The sequence below is a fragment of the Ailuropoda melanoleuca genome, chromosome 1, assembly GCF_002007445.2.
Source record: "Ailuropoda melanoleuca isolate Jingjing chromosome 1, ASM200744v2, whole genome shotgun sequence".
Classification (NCBI taxonomy): domain Eukaryota; kingdom Metazoa; phylum Chordata; class Mammalia; order Carnivora; family Ursidae; genus Ailuropoda; species Ailuropoda melanoleuca.
Window position 1 is genome coordinate 29,558,913 of NC_048218.1, and position 18,736 is coordinate 29,577,648.

Consider the following 18,736-nt stretch of genomic DNA (forward strand, 5'->3'; position numbering starts at 1 on the left):
TATGTGCAAGTGGTGGGTGCTCGAACTTAACCTTCATTGGTTTCATAGCAATCTGCCTTGGATTTGTCCACAGTCATACAAATAGTGGCAGGACCTGGACTAAAACTGCATCTTACTGATATTCAGTCCCCTGTGCACACAAAATTCCAAGCAATAGAGTAAAAAGGCTAGTGGAACATATATCTGTGTGTGTGTGTGTGTGTGTTTCATTATGAAATGAAGGATCTATTGACAGAATTTAACTAATGGTTTTCAATCCAAAAAAAAAAAAAATGTGGAAGTTAGCTAACATGTGCAAAGGTAGTTTGTATTCATTAAAAAAAAAAGTGCTCTATGGGCTATGAATAAACAAAGCTGTAATTGGATATTATACTAGGAATATTAAGAAAGTAGGTTGGAACTTGTTTTTTGTAAATTAATTTGGCAGGGATGTGCTCCTTGGGAAGCCAGGCATGTTTTGGAACATTGCTGAGGCTATGAATCATAGTCTCTTTGTTGACAAAATACCCAAAATGTGGAATCAATTTGTTAATAAAGTCATGTGCAGACAAGTACGGATGTTCCTATCCTCTCTATCTCCCCCTCTCTCAAACGCTTTCACTCCTGCTGTCTTAAATGAAAGAATATCTCATTATAGACAATTGGTTATGTGGCAAAGATATGAATCCATAAACAGAGGCTAGAGAAGAACCAGGGGACATAGGTTAGATCCTGAAAAAGGGGTAAGAATAGGCAACCAGGGAGAAGAATGAACCCTTTCATCATATTCAATGGTCTGGAAAGGCTAAGGCAGAATTTTCAGTGTTCTGACGAACAGGAAGGGAAAGAACAGGATTAACACAGATAATCCTCTAACACAAAAGCTTCCACCTAAAATCATATAAGTATGCAAACAGAGGCTCTTTTCCTGGACTGGATGGGGAGAATTACAGAAACGGAAACTAGTGAATTTGCTCCAAAACTGTGATAGTATCTGAAAGAATATAGGCTCTCAGTATCACCAGTTTTAGGAATTTTACTATAAATGAAGATACGATTTTCTATCATTTCTGGGAATTTTAATATTGTTACAATCAGTTTCATTCTGAGTTTTTATAATGTTAAATTGACATCTGAAAAACACTCAAATTGAACAGCAGGAGGGTGACTTGGATATCTGAGTTTTATTAAGGATGGAAATTCTGTCTTTATTTTAAAGGATAATCAGAGTATGTTGATTGGTCTAATCTTCTATTTATTCTTTCTTGACAATATTCAGAGAAGTATTTTTTTGTTATACCACTACAAACCTGCAATCAATTCTTGGTGAATCCAAAAAGCTCTGATTAAGAGTTTGGTGTATTTCCTGTGTCTTAAATGATGTTTCTTTCTCTTTAGGTTACCTGCACATAGATAGTTTTTCAGTCAGAAGGTATAATACAAATAAATTATATTAGTAATTGTTAGAGTCCCATACCTTAACAGATGGAGATAAATCTGTAGATTTTATCTTTTAAAATTTGTAACCAACAAAATAGATTATGTAGATTTGTTTCCTTAGGAATTATAATATCATTTGTATTACTAACTTCCATATTGCTTATTTTAAAATTATGTACATTGATACTGGTATACAATTTATAGTTAAGTAAATTAACTATAATAAAGACATTTTTTTGCATAGTATTTCATATCAATATGTTAAGTCAGATTGGATCTTTGTTACTTGTTCTCCGGAAATTTTAAAACAGAAAGAAAAGAGAGGTAAATTTAAATTCAATCTGTAGACAATAGGCAGTTTATTGCAAGGGAAAAAAAATCATTGGTTTGGATGTCAGTCATATGTGGGTGTTGTATGACAGGCAAGAGGGTTTTTGTGTTTTTTTTAAGATTGATTTATTTGAGAGAAAGAGACCGTGTGCTCTGAGCAGGGTGGAGAAGCAGAAGGAGAGGGAGAAGCAGACTTCCCTCGCTGAGCAGGGAGCCTGATGTGGGGCTCGATCCCAGGACCCTGAGATCAGGACTTGAGCCAAAGGCAGATGCTTAACCGACTGAGCCACCCAGGCACCCCAGCAATAGGGTTTAGAAGTGGACTCCACATTTTCTTATTTGTTTTTAGTGCATTTTGACCAATCGATGTTTACATGACCAGATGATTTATTTTCAGGGCTTCTAAGCATGCAAAAAAGGAGGTGATAGGGGCATGAATCCATAACAGTGTCAAAAGTAGGCAAGTGCTAGGGCACTTGGGTGGCTCAGTTAGTTAAGTGCCCGACTCTTGATTTTGGTTCAGGTCATGATCTTGGGGTCCTGACATTGAGCCCCCATCAGGCTGCACACTCAGGGCAGAGTCTGCTTAAGATTCTCGCTCTCACTCTGCCCCTCCCTTACCCCTCCCCCGCCCTGCTCATATGTGCTTTCTCTCTAAAAAAAAAAAAAAAAAAAGTAGGTAAGTGCTTAAAAATTTCAACTATGAGTGGTTGGATTTATGGGCCAAAGTACACGAGGATTAAGTGGGTGCTTGCAGAGCAACCTGGTCAGACGATGTGCCAGCAAACACAAGCGAGCAAGAAAATATCAAAGCTGCCACATTTTGTATTCTTGGTATGGATTTCTAGTCAGGTATCATCTGGAGTAAGAAATAAAGATGATCTAGTCATATCTGAAAAGAAATCAGGCCAAAATAATCAAAATGAGCAATAATTTGTACAAATGGAACCACCTACTTCTCTCTGACTAGCTGGTATCTCACTAGACCTCTAGAGATACATAAAGCTCAGAGCCTGGAAGACTTTTCCTAATTCTACTTAATGAGGATGACTTTCATTGCAGGGACGTAAATGCTGCAGGTAAAAAGGTAGACGTGAGGAGGAAGAAGTTCTATGATTATGTTTCCTGGGCAGTCTGAGTTTATGATCATGTCGAAATGGCTAAAGTTACACGAGATATTGACAGTGATGGATGCAAAAGCAGGGTCAGATTTATGGAATGAGAAATAAAGAGAATTTTTGGATTGTTGGCTAATAGATTCATAATTAAGATTCAGGGAAAAACTATCTATATTAAGATCATCTTTTCCATCTATGCACAAGACATTTTGATGGTTGATAAGGAGTTAGGATAATGAGGTCCTGGGAAACTGTCCAAGGACAGTTTGAGAGATCAAAGGATGGAATAATTTTATAATCTATGATGAACTATAGAAAAGTGCAGTCCAGTGATCTGGGAAGGCAGGAACATCAATTGAGATCCTAGCTTTGGAACAGTCACAGCTATGGACTATATACAGAGTGCAGAGGGTACACTGGAGAAATTGGTATTGGTGTTCAGGTATGGGTAGTTTCTGTTCACTGGTTTTTATTATTGGTAAGAATTTTGGCCTTTTTGGGGTTAAATTGTAGTTTCATCATCTATTTTATATATTGATACAGATATAGATAGACAAATCCAAAGACTGTTACCTCTTTACATTTTAATAACCTCTGCATTTTTCTTTTATGCATTTAGGCAGTGTGCTTTCTTTTCTTCTCAGTTAAAGAATTGAATCTTGGCCAATATTTCAAAATCATATTTTGAAGACAACTTACAAGATCGTGGGTTGAGACAATGACTAACCCCTAAATTTAAAAATAATTTTCTTTGTCTCATCCCTTGCTTTTTTCTAACCCCAATAAATTAATTATTTGACAATTTGACTGTCATGGAGGAATCCTAGCTAGTCTTTAAAACTATATTACTCTCCATGCTTCCTGTGGCTTTATGTTATTTGAAAAAAATCATAATTTCTCATGTTATCAGTCCCATACAACTCTCTTAAAAATTTAAGTAAAGCTCCATGATTATTGTTTTGAGATTTGAATTAAAGCTATAATTTTTTGGCAATTATGTTTTTTGTTTTCATTTTGTAAAAATGTGTTGGCTCTGTTGAATAGAAGTAGTTTGTAAAGCTTGCATCCTCTAGTCTTCTATTTTTATTCATGCTTCCTGCCTCTAATTTCTTTGATTTATAAAAGCAATGATTATAAAACCCAGAAGAGAATAATTCTGTTAAGTCTCAAAAAACTGTCCACTGTTTCCCCCAGATATCCTGGCAAATCTGAAACATTTTGCATTTCACGTTACATTGATAAGTTTCCCTGAGTCTAAAACCACTTGAAACATTTGTTTAAAATAAAGATTTCAGAGTCCAACATAGATCAATTCCCCATGTAATTCTCAGGATGAGCCAAATTTGGGAAACATTACTTCATATGTCATTGCCCTACTCTGTACACAGAGACAAAATAAATTAGGAGGATACCTTTTACATATGCAGAGAGTTTTGCAGAATCTATTTCATCAATAATGGCATTTGGGGACTTGATTTATCTAGAAAATTTACTTCAGTGATAGACCTTATTGAGAATTAGTTTCAATAGAATCTATGATATTACTCTACTATCCACTGGGAACACTTTAATTTAAGATCTTTAGTAACTAGAAGTCTCCAGTATGGTAAGTGATTACAGCTGTGAATTATAGTTGCGACAGCTCGGGACTGAGACAAGCACTGCAGGACAATATGCAGAAAAAAGACAACTTTCATTTAAAAAGATTAATTAGAAAGTGTCGCTGAAAACTGTTCTGGTGTCTTTTGGCTTAAGTTAGATTAAGAGATTTAGAAGTGACAAATACGTTTTTGAACTCAAGAGGTTTAAGGTGAAAGAATAAGACACGGTAGCCTAACTTATTTGTATCTCAAGGTTTAGGAGAAAATGTTTCTTCTGAAATTAAAGCATGTGTTATGGGTTTTTTCCTGAGTTGGATTCAGATTCTACCACTGCTCTTGTCTACCCACACCTATAAAATAATCTTAGGACAATACGTGTTTGAAATGTCTGAGATTTTTTTGAGCTGGATCAGAATTCGGCAAATGTGGACACTAATAAATTCCCCCCAAACCCATATTCCTATTACTAGTTTCTTTTCTTTCTCTAGCACTTGCCTACACTTTATCGTAAACACCAACCACCTGAACTACCATATTTACAAATGCACAAACAAGCAGTGGTGTTTCCCATGGCTCTATACCAGTTGCTCTAGTGGCCAGGGTCACAACTGATTTAAGTACCTGGGGCCACCTTTCATTCTCATCTAAACAAAAACTTCACCGCAGCAGACAGTAGAGAGGTTAAAGACTTAATGGAGGACAGGTGTATCAGGTAATCAAATCAGTAGAAGATAAGACTCCCAGCTCAGCCACCTATATATGAGGGGACACTCCACTGGGGCCTGTTGTCCTTCTATAAACTCAAGACATCCTCAGGATATCAGGTCACCAGGTACAATGTGATGCACACCCCATCCATCCCCTCTACACAAGGTGGAAGCCACCCAGACTGCTTGTGATGTCAGAAAGATTCCCCTTTCTCCTCATGATCTTTTTCCACAAATTTCTTTTGAAAAAATCACATGCTGAAAGAAAATACTTTCCCAGTCACAAATCAACGAGCTAACCTTTAAGAAAGCTGTCATAATAGGGACTTTATGGCTGCTTGGAACATACCGAAAGATGACTCACTGTGATCAGTCTTGTAGGGTTGTGAATGAAAATTAGAACAGGAGCTCACAATAGTTACCTCGTTCCTACTGGAAGAGACTACCTGCGGCTACCTCTGCTGCCATTTGGTTCCTTCCTGTAGATTGAAATGGACTTGGCACACCCTTGAGAAAGAGGTTTCTTACCATTTTATAATCATGACCCCATTGAGAAACAGCTAAAAAGTGTCTCTCCAGAAAGATGCATAGATGGACATACTGAGCCAAGGTTGTCTGCGGCATTTATAGGCTCCACCCCCATGGTTTGCCATGCCCAGAACAGGAACCCCTGAGGGTCATGAACTCGTAGTAAAACATTTTAACTCTGGAGAAACTGGGGACAGTCCCTCTAAGTTGTGATTGCAATGTGAAGATTCTTTTTTTTTTTTTTTTTTGATAACCCTGACTTCTTTTGTAATGTGGTCACCAATCACTGGTGACTCTAGAGAAAAATTCTCAGTATAATTGCTTCTGCACTTTCTCAGGAAGACTAACCTAAACTAATCACTCCCTCTGTATCTCTAGCTTATGATGTATATGAAGTGATACTCTGTATAAAAAGAAAATTACTTATTTAGCATTGGGTGTGAAATGGCAAAACAATTAAATCTCTAAGTTGCTGCACCCAGAGAGGATAATTATAATGCTTTAAAAATAGTTGTCAAGGAGCATATGGGTTTGCCCAACTGGGTAACAATTTTAAACTCTAACTCAAAATTAAAGGCTTTTCTTAAAAAAAAAAAAATCAGAAGTAAAATGCACGTCCAATTACTGAATGCAGAGGATGTTGAAAACAAATTGGAAATAGGACAGAGCTCAAGATTAAACCATTCCATAAATGAAAAAAAATATTTATTGAGCGCTTAAACTATGTGCATACAAGAGCTTCAGTGCCATACAAAATAAAAATAGCCACAAGGTTGGATAATTTGCTCCTGCTATGTATTTTCAAGGAAACGTATACCTGGTCTGTAATAATATTTATTGACCTTTACTGGTTACGTTGTTTAATTGTCTGACCTTCCTGCTACACCAGTTTCATGGAGGTAAGGATTACGTATGTCATTGTACTGCCTGTCTTATCCTGTTTATAATTCTTATTAGGAATAGTATACTTTTATTTGTAATAATAAAAGTAGCAGAATTCTAAGTATGTGCTAAGTTCTGTACTGAGTACATTTTCATTTATATTTCCTTTAATTGCAATTCCCATGAGAATGTTTTATAATTTAAATATAGTAGTATATAGAGGATCTATGTATTAATATATATTTTTGACAATATATCAACTTATTTTTTTCAAAATTTATAACAATTTTACTTAGTGAAGTTATAGTAATTTAAATAACTGAAGTGATTTTTTTGCAATTGGTAATTGGTATCCATATATGGACGCAATATGCAGAAGACAAACATGAAGGATACACTAAGTCAAATCGAATCCAAGAAAATAAATTCAGATGTGATTAATCTAAGGCAGAGATTATTTCCTTGGCCATATCTTGCAAAGTATTATCAACATTTTCTTGGTGAGGAGAAATTGAAAGATTACACCAAATCTCCAGATTTATAGTTTATATCATTTACAGTTTAAATAAATAATTTTTGCTTTAACTACCACAAATTATGTCTATTTTTTAATCTAAATGCAGGTGTATCCATTTCTAATCAATTCCCTGTGTTCAAGAAATCGCAAGTTAAGAAACTGTTCCTTGCATTATTATAAGTGGATATTGGAATGGAATGGGCTCCTTAATCATTACTTTGAATTTCCATGCCTCAAATGAATAGAGGTGAGCACCCCTTCCACAAAGACTATCTTCAGTATGCTCATTTCTGCTTAACTGTGCTATATATTACAAAACCCAAGGGACATATAGAATGTCCTTACATCTAGAGAAGGCCATCAGATAGCTTCTTGTTGTTCTAATCATCACAAAGGTACATGTGTGTTAATCCACTTTATCTCCTCTTCTCATACCCAAAGCTATTGGGAGGCCTATCTTGCTCAGGCTAGCGTCTTTCTCTTGCAGACCTACCACCTCTTTGCTTTGGAATTTGAAAGCCTAAATACAAAATAAATCTCTCAAGTACCCTTAGGGTACCTCTGTTGAATCATCATGTGAAATATGAGTGTCAAGGTGAGGACTTCTTGCTTTCAGAACTCAGTTCTAACTCAAACTAAACTCTCCCATTACAACAACTGCTCCACCAGCTGCTTCACCTGCCCTGCGCCTCTGTTCCTCTGATTACCTTTTTGTCTTCTAAAAGGTTAAAAATACGACTAGAGCATAGCATCCTCTTTATCCACTAAGAACAAGGCACCTCAATTCCAAAACCCCACCATGATGCTGAGCTAGGGAAGAGAATGGAGAAAGCCATACATATAACAGGGACAAAATTGACTTCTGAAATCAATGGAAATTATAATTGAGCTGTGGGTATTTATCCCTCCTAAAGCCTTCCATTTCTCAAATATTTAAATGATGACTTTGCAATACCACTTTCACTTCATCAGCGTCTCTGCGGAAATTGGAAATTACAGTATGTGATACAATTAAAATGTATATCCACAACCACTCAGAATAATCATGGCTAATTAGAAATTATGAATCATTAAAATGACATGGTTTTCTGTCAGTATGTGTGCACAGCACATTCATGTCTTCTAACTTCCCAATCCAATCTCAGTAAATCTAAGGAGGTACATTTGTTTCAATATTTCTATTAAGCCTCTCCATTAAGTAAATTACCATTACAGACAAAGTTTAAAGGTTATCTGGGCTAGCAAACTACTCAACATAGCTAATACATATAATTAGCTGTGGTGAGATTCCACATTAAACTTTTCCACCTCTATTCTGTGGATTTCCAAAAACAAATCGTTTATGCAGGCTTATCAAGAACACGACAGTCTCCTGATGGAATTCAAATATTTTTTCATAATAAAATTCTAATTTCTATTTTCTCTGGTATCCATCATTAATTTTAAAGTTGACTAAAAAAAAATCAGCCAAATACTTCAATTCAGCATTTCTGAAACAGTGGGATGTTCTATGAGGAAAAGTGGAAGTGTATGAAAAAAAGAAAAACTAGTAGAACTGAATTAAAATTATGAAATTTTTCTTTGAAAATTCAAATTGTTTTTTTAACAAACAGTTCAGAATTTAAAGAAAAAAACATAAAACTTATTTCTATTCAAATAGGCTACATTTAAGGTATTTTCTCAAAGAAGTTCAACTGTCCAGTTTTCATATTAAATTCTTCCTATGGGAGAGATATTTTGGTGAGGAATTCCAAGAAAGATAGCCACAGAATAGGTCTTCTCTCCAATTGCCAACAGGGTCTATGTATTCACCTACCTCTGCTAAGCCAGAGTACAGGCAGCCCATGCTGGTGCAGCTCCTTTTCTTTCTTTCTTTCTTTCTTTCTTTCTTTCTTTCTTTCTTTCTTTCTCTCTCTCTTTTTCTTTTTCTTTCTTTTCTTTCTTTTGGAGAGAATGAGAGAGGGAGCAGGGTGGGGGTAAAAGCAGAGGAGGAGGGAGAGGGAGAGAGAGAATCCCAAATAGACTGTGTGCTGAGCACAGAGCCTGACACAGGGCTCAGTCCCATGACACGGAGATCATGACCTGAGCCAAAATCAAGAGTTGGATGCCCAACCGACTGAGCCACCCAGGCGCCATACATGCAGCTCCTTTTTAAGCCAGAACCACCCAGGCAGAGGGTATAATTAATATGAAGGAAAATGAAGAACACAGACCTGTTATCTCAGAAGAAACTGATGATAGTTCTGAATACACAATTCAAAGAAAAGTTTCAGATGCCTCCTTTCCTGAAAGGGTGATCAACATGCTCCAAGGTCTAAGCAGAATATGATTCCAGAAATCTCCAACTTGAGTAGAAAGAACTTGATGTACAATGTCTTAAGAAACTAGTGGGTAGTGAGATGGGATTGAGTGTAAGTGGCTGATGGTAATTTGCATGTAGATGGATATGCTTCTATTATTGCATCTATGGATACAGATAAAAGCCCATTGTTAATGCATAAAATATTCTCCCGCTGATGCAGGATTGATGCTGCCATTGTTAACATCCTGGTTATTAAGTTGTTGTCTCTCAGCTTCAGATCCACGCTTCTAGTCTCTTCTTTGCGATGCTAAGGTTAGGACTCTATAATAAACTTCATTTCTGCTTTGCCAGATGGAAACTTGTTAGACTTTGCCAGTAGGGGCCTCTGAAAGGAGACTGGATGGCTAGAGGAGGAAGAAAGCCCTTATTCCTCCTTGTTTTTGCATTATTTTCCTTCCACTGTTACTTCTGCAAGTGTTCTTTACCTTTGGACTGGCATCTGGTGCCTGTGTATAGTTTGTATCTCCACATCTCAAGAACGAGCCACCTCATGCTTCTCGCAGAAACCAGCACCACTTAGTCAACACTCTTTCCTCAGAGTTCTGGCTCCCAGCACTTTGGGGTCCCCTCCAAGCTTCCAGATTCTGATAATCCCAACCTTTTTTGGGGAGTGAAGTGTTCTCCCAGACAAAAGAAGCTAGCTGTTTTTTGTAGCTACCACTTCAGAGATACCTCAGTGATTTAACTAATTGTCTACATTAAATTCTCTGTTAGAATAACTAATGTCATTTTCTGACTGAACCCTAATATGGTAAGTAAAAACTATTTTAATATTGAGGCATGCAGACTTGCTCTGCAATTCATGGACTGGTTTGGTGTCCATCATGGTGGACATAAACTCCTTTTCCAGTATCCTTTCCTTTGGCGACTATCTCGTCCTCATCCTTTGGTTCTCACGGGGAATGGGGCGGTGCTGTCAAAGATGGTATCCCATCCCTATGAGAGGAATAGACTAGGCCCAGATGAAACAATCAGATCTCCCCAATCTTCTGCTACAGAGACTGGTTTAGGGCTATGCATGAGACAGAGCTGGGCTAGTCAGTCTTCCTTGGGACTTTACTATTAGAGATGGTGATGTCATGGTCATGTGAGAGATAAAAGTTGTAGAAACTAGCTTTTAATATACCTTCTTACATGGGAGTTTCAACCATAGTAGAAGGAAATGAGAGAAGCAACAGAGAGAGAGAGAGAGAGAGAGAGAGAAACAAAGAACAAACTTTATCTGAACACTTAGATCCCGTGATTAAGCCACTGGGGACTACTCAGGCATTTCTGAATCTTGAAACCAAAAATTGTCCAACTAATGTGCATCAGCAAGAGTCATGAGGAACTAAAACATTCGTAATGGACAAAAAAGAAAAATGTTTCACTGAAATAACCAGAAAATACACACTTCAGGTTTACAGAGTCTATAATCAAGCTACTTTCACTTTTATTACTTAAAAGGTGAGCAAAATGTATTACCAATGTTTGGGAGACTGGTGTAGTCATTTTGCTCACAAGTGACATCAGCAGGAAACATTATGTTGGCTATTCTGCACGTTTTAGGGATGCATTAGTAATTAGCACAGGCATATCTTGTTTATTGTGCCTCTCAGAAGGTTTATGGCAACCCTGCACTGAGCAAATCCATCAGCGTCATTTTTCCAACAGGGTTTGCTCACTTCCTATCTCTGTGTCACACTTTGTTAATTCTCACAATATTTCAAACTTTTTCATTATTATTCTATTTGTTATAGTGATCTGTCATCAGCAATCATGACTTGCTGAAAGCTCAGATGATGGTTAGCATTTTTTTAGCAATAAAGTATTCTTTAATTAAGGTGGGTACATTGTTTTTGAGACATAATACTATTGCACATTTAATAGACTAAGTACAGTGTAAACATAACTTTTATATGCACTGGGAAACGAAAACATTAATTTGACTTATTTGTTGGGATATTTGCTTTATTGTGGTGGTCTGGAACTGAATACTAGCAATATCTTCAAAGTATGTCTGTATACACAAAATAATTATAATTCAAAATTCAATCTTGCTTACGGGTACATCTAAGAGTAATAAATCCTTGGCATCTAAGAGTGACAAATCCTTGGTTTTACATGTCTCATATGACCCACTGCAAACCATTAGAGAATCATATCTTTCGTGTAGCAGTGTTATACAAGATGATAAACAAATTAGAACAGCTAGGCCAAATTTTTAAAGCACCAAGCTTTAGAAGTCTCCCCAATATTTGAATTTTCACTACACACTCTTGTAAAGTAAATAGGTATTTCTCATATGCCACTCCTTCTAAAAGCTGATGGTCCTCTTCCTTTTATTTCACGTAGAGCATCACAGAGATGAAAGAAGGTCAAGTTGACTTGTGATTTCTTTCCTGAGATAGAGATTTCTTAGTCTCAGAGAAGAAGCTACTCCAGCCATGAGAGGGGATTCCCTTTCTTTAGGGTATGCAGCCTAACAGAGTTCCACATCATCTCAGAGGGAAAGACTCCAAGAAGTTAGACCTCAATTCTGACTGCTCTCTTCACCACTGGAAACAGAACATCTGCCAAGTGATTTTTCATCTTGCTCTAGTGGAATCTTACTGCATCTGACAGCATCTGACAGCTGCCCCTCAGAGATCTTCAACTTAAAAGCCAGGAAGGGTTCTAGCAACCCACACACTTTGTGTGACTTATGATATCCAAAAGCCCATTCCAACCCAGTTTTCTTACCATTGTTACCATGCTTATTTACACAAAACTCACAGTCCAGTAGGCAGAAGCGATAACACATTTCTCGATCTTGGGTTAGACACGTGAGAATCAGATCTCCATTTTTTAACGGAATTTTCCAGTCCCCCTCTCCTTACTACACACACCTTGAAACTCTCAGATGCTTTTTCTCTTTGAGCCTATGCTAAATGCCAGTCCTGCAATTTATTTTTTTTAAATCTTAAACTTCACAAATATTTACATATGAAATTATGCAACTGTTTACATCCACACAACTGTGGCAGATTCAGAAAGACTTGAAAGATGCAATCCTGTGCTTCTATCTTTCACCCCAGATGCCCATGCCTTCACTCTTTATCCCTCTCCTCCAGTGCCCATAGACCATAAACAAAACAAAGATGACTGCGGTGAGCTAGCATGACTGAATCTTATATTTTCAGTTTCTGCCACGGTCATAAAAAATAGGATTTCTCTCTAATCTTGAGGGTATTCATGCCAATTTTCTGTTCTTTAACTGGGCTATGAATATAATAAGTTACCAGGTCTCTAATTTTAATTTTCCTTCTCTTTCTATCATTTTTTCTATCATTTCAGGAGAGAGCTGCATCATAGCTTGAACATACCCTTCTATCATAACAAAAAACATTTCCCAGTGATTTTGCAATCAACTGGGTGCTTAAATTTTGTTTTTCAATCAAATGGTGTTAAGACCCCCAACACAAAGACTACCATCTATCTATGCACGATCAATTAAACAGGCCATATATTATAGCTACATAAATTTTTCAAGTATTTAAAAATATATGTGAGTCACCTTTTGTGCCTTAGGATTTTTTAATCATTGTTGTTAGGAAGATACAACCATAATCAATCAATTAAATTGAGTAGTCTCTACAATGTGCTTATTGGTGCTTTGCACATAGTATCTACTAATGTCAATTATTAGTATTACCATTATTAATTAGTCTGTATTTAGGCTACCTTTGAAATGATTGAAAATATAAAAACCTTTCCCAACAATAACAAGAAGTGGTTTCTTTTTAAAATGAAAATTTTATATATAAATTGTAGTTTAACTTTCATACAATGCCTTCATAAAGTTTACATAAACCTTCTCAGTATTATACCAAGACAACTCATTCCATATAAAATATAGGAGGCATATTTCAAATAATCCATTTTCAAAAGGAGAATTCCTTCCAAGCATTCTGCATTATTTGTCTCTTTAGCATTGCAAAATTGTCTTTCTAACATCCAGGCTTAAACATTTACTTTAATGATTAAACAAGTTTATGGTCTCTGTGAGCAAAACAAAATATCCACTTACCTAAAAATTTTGTGCTCAAAATTGTAGTGATATTATGAAATTCACTTAATAGCAATGATGCTTGACAAATTAATTTGGCAAATAGATGGCTGATGACATTTGCCCGAAAGTGTCATTGGAGGGATGAGACAGGAAGCCTGATTTCAGCCTCCTCCTGTGGATAGGAGGGGAAGAAATGAAGGCGTTGCAAGGCAAATATAACTTCAAGTAGCTTAGTCATGAAAGGACATAGACATTAAGAGACATGAGGAAGTCTGAATGTTTTATGTATACATGAATAATATGTTTTTCAAATTGGAGAAGATTCAAGCACATGCAATGGACTGATTTGAATCCCCTCCAAATTCATACGTTGAAGCCCTAATCCTCACTGAGACTGTATATAGAGATAGGGCCTTCACAAGGTAATTACAGTTAAATGTGGTCATAGGGTGGGGCCCTAATCCAATAGAACTGTGGCCTCATAAGAAGAGAGAAATTTAGGGCTCTACCCCAGGCTCTCTCCCCACACCATGTGAGGACACAATGAAAGGGCAGTTGTCTGCAACACAGGCAGAGCACTCTGTCCAGATACCAACCCTGCTGGCTCATTGAGGGACTTTAAATCTCCAACACTGTGAGAAAATTAACAGATTTTGTTTAAGCCATCTATTCTATGGCATTTTGTTATGGCAGCCCAAACCCAGAAAGACTAATATAACATTTTTTTTCTGAATCTGAGTCATAATAGAAATACTAATATGGATTTTTTAAAGTATGTCTTTATTATAGTTAATAATGTTTGATGCTGGGATTTTTTTTCATTTGCAAAGATGTTAATATATATTTCTAGCTGCAGCATTTCTAAAACTCGAATCTATTTACTAGCGAATGGTAGCAATTTGAATTTAGGCATTAGGTCTCCCTGATATGCACCCCATCCCTTTAAACTACTTAGATTCACATATATTAGAAGCTAAATACTTAATTATGAATTTGATTGAGTTTAATGATAAAACGGTGCCCACTCTCCAGTGCCTCCCAGTAAACCCAATAGAAGCGTTTTGGTGAGAAGTCGGAAGGTGGTGGTAATTAAATAAAATGGTGCAGGTTATAGACAGACATGCATGTCAGATTACTGAGAATAAGAGTCCATGCTAACAATTTCCTTTTTCTTCAGCATCTTGTGGTATTTATTTTTTAATCCCAGACTTTTTGTCTAAGTCTTGGGATGATTTAATTTTACCTACAGTATTAAAAAAAAAAAGTACACTATGACAAGATACTGTTCCCTCCTTATAAGACAATTAATGCGGCAACTCAAGCTTTTCCAATTATGTTTAGTATCAAGATAATTTATTTTGGTTATTCAGGAATGAAATTCAAAAATTAAAGTTGACAGTGGGAATGAAAAGTCATATTTCCCTCACAAAGCAAGTTCCCCCCCAATGTATTCCTACTTTCAAGTCAAAGCCAGAAAGGGAAGCGAGAGCAGAAAGGGTATGTTGGTTTCTCCAGGATGCTGTAATGAATCATCACAAAGCCAGTGGCTTAAAAGGACAGGAATTTATTTTTCTACTGCTCTAGAGGCTGGAAAGGGCTGTGATCCCTCACAGGGCTCTCCGGGAAAATAGGCTTCATGCCTCTCCATGGTGGCCGGCTCCAGCATCCCTTCAGCCTTTCCTCCACGGTTATCTTCCCTGAGTCAAAGCACCCTCTGCCTTTCTCTCATAAGGTCTGTGTAATTTTTAGGCCCCACTGAGCTAATGCAAGGGAATCTCAAAATCTTTACTGTAATTACATTTGCAAAGATCTTTTCCCAAAGAACGTTTAGGAGTTCCATGGATTAAGACTCAGTATCTCTGGCCATTATTCAACCTATACAAAGGGGCTTTTTTTTTTTTTTTTATCTTAAAAAGTGAGCTGTCTCAAAGAAGATATACACATAAAAGTGTAGAGCAGTAACAACAGGCTAGAAACAATACCAATTCCCATTAAGAGGAGAATAGATAAACTAATTATGGTATCATCAAATAATGGAATACTACTCAGCAATAAAAAGCGAAGCACTGATGTATGGATGGACATGCTACCCCAGCAGTTCTTGCTGAGCAGAAGAAGCAAGACACAGGAAGTACATACTGTATAATTCCAGTGATACGAAGTTTCAGAAAAGATAAAATAGATCCATAGATAGAGAAATCAGAACCGTAATTTGGAGTGGAGCAGCAGAGGACATTGTTAGGAAGTGAGTTTGAAAGAACATTCTAGAATAGCATAAATGTCCTGTATTTTGATGAAGTATGGACTAAATGCAAATATACATTTGTTAAAACTCATAAAACTGTACATTTAAGATCAGGGCATTTATTATCCATAATTACACATCAATTAAAAGAGGGGAGCAAGGGCTGAGCTGAGTAGTAGTTATCTGGAGAGAAACAATGCCCGTCACCCTACTTCCACTGTAAAATGAATCTTAGGCTCTGTCCCTCTGTGGATATTCCCCAGACTGCAGTCTCTGAACTATGTTCTCTGGCATATGATCAAAAACAAAATCACCCTGACCATCAAAAAATACATCTGAATTTCTGTCTTTACTCAACATTCCACTTGCTTGCTTGCTTTTATAATTGCTAAATCCCCAAAATATTCCAAGAAGACATATTCTATCATTTGCATTGCTGGTAGTTTGTAACACTACTGGTTAGCCAGTGTATGCTTAGAGTTTATATGGTCTGTTCACAATTGATTTGAGGCAAACCACGACCTCACTCTTGCATAATACCCTGGTAAATTGAGAGTCGACTGTGGTTGTCTCATTTGATCCTTCTCCTCATATATCCTACAGAATTTACATAAAAATCCTATAGATTTCCACTTCATAAAATTATGCTTTCACTTCTTTGTACACAAATTTATACCTCTACTCCCTTCCAGGTCACCTTAATCCAATGACCCAGAATATGTCTTTCATTTTCTTTCATTTATTTTCATCATATGATTTTCAATTTGGATTTAACATGTTGTCAAGTGACCTTTATTTTTTCTTCCCCTGGCACTAGTTAAACCAGATTCCTTTGTGTGTACGGTATCATTCTACTTGATCTCACTGCAATTGTTTTGAGTTTTATTTATATTGGATACATAGCAGCCTGCATTTTCTTTTTAAGAAAAAAATAGATAAAAAGAAAGCTATACTGTTTTGTAAGGAAATATCAGCAACAAAAGAACATTTAAAAACGCAGACTATATAGGGCTTAAATATATACATATATGGTGACTAAGATCCAGATAAATACTAGAAAATACCTCTAGAAACAGCAAGAGAATGAAAATAATTCTCTAAATTTGTCTGGAGGGAGGGAGATTAGGATTGAATAGCAGATAGAAATTTGGTTTGAATTGCTCACAATAAATGTTTTAGGGAGGATCTGGAGACCCATCTCCCTATTAATTGTAGCAACATAAAATCTATGTGAGCTGAATTATACACTGTGGAGAATCTGCAGGGATTTAGTTGGGTTAGTAAGTGTCAACTTCCTGGGACTATGAAATAAGCTGGAAATAATTTGCTAAGAAGTTTCTTGAATATGAAGTGGCTTTAATAAGATAGCTTGATGAGTAAATGAACCAGAAAATTGAGGCTAAATTTTCCTTACATTTCAGACATATTTGCAGTGATGGTAAGGTCAAAACATTTGGATTATAATTTGAGAACCATCACCTCTTGAGGTAAAGAATATTTAACCAAGTCATTGTCAGGCACTAAAATAAAATCATGAATCCCACTAATTCAAATGCAATTCATGGGTCTAGGGCTTATGTTTGAGAAAGGAAAACTGAACCACACTGTTGTACATATTATTCAAATACATAGATCAGCAGCAATATTTTGAGATTGAGGTGTGCAGAAAATCATGTCTACTACTAATCAAGTATGTAAATCATTTTTAAGTAAAATTGAATGAGTTTCAAGTTCATTTTATAAGACATCATATACATTTTTATGAAGTAGTTCCAGGGAACACAGATACTTATAGACAATCAGGGAATTTTCTCCTCACTGCTAAGATTGTGTGTTGTTAGTGATTGCTGTGATCACAAGTTATTGTAGTTCTTTACTTTCTAGAACATAGAAAAGACTGTTTTACATTTTGTAAAATAAAATGGTCAGGCCAAGGCATTTTGTAATTTTGAATTTTATTTTGCAAAATATAAACATTTACCTAGTCTTTCCTTATTGATGACTTATCATGTTGACTTTATCAGAGTACTTTTTTCATGTTTTTATAGTAAAAATTAACAATATGGGATATTGAGAGCTCTGATAAAATTTTAATTGTGGATTACTATACTACTGAAAGAAATTAAAAATACAAACATGTCCTTTTAAGCTGTTAGCTCTTATAAATTCAAATACAGCAACCAATTACACATACATTAAATTTTTACACCAAATTATTAAAATTCATTAATATGTTGTATAATATTAGGGTATTTCAATTAATCAGTCAACATTATAGTCAAGTTTCATTAAGATAGAAGAGAGTAATATTTCAAGTCTGCTCACATAAACATTTAGGCTATATTTTACTTTTAAACCATAACATTTAAGTGAAGAAATAGGAAGAGAGGGAGATACTGGTTGGCTTGCAAAAAAAGTATCTGTTACTAATAATACAAAGCAACCCTGTGTGCACTAAAAATAACAATTCACACCAGAAAGTACATGTCTGTGTAGCAGTAAATAAAGGCTTCCAGGTGAAAATACTGTCATGATTATCAAAACTTTCTTAATTATTAATTGTTATATTAGGATGATTTCAACTGTAAATAACAGAAACTCCAGGCAGAAATGTTTAAAAAAATATTAGCTTCTATAACAGGAAATCAAGAGGAAGACAGATGTCATAGATTACTAATTCAAGAGTTTAATAATATCACCAGGGACTTCAGTTCTTTCCCTCCCTTTGGTCTGTTGTTCACATTGTTGGCTTAATCTTAAGGCTGGTTACCCTTGAGATCATGTAAAGGCTCTTAGAGGCACATGAGAATATGCCTCCTTACTAACACCAAGGAATGTGGTCCTTTTTCCAAGTCTGAACAGCCAGAATTTCAATAACCAGGAGAATGGTATATGCTTGTTGATTTAAACAAATCACGAACCACCATTACAACTGGAGAGGGAGCCAGCTTCTCTAAAATGAAATGGCTGATTAGTTTGTCATCAACATCTGAACAA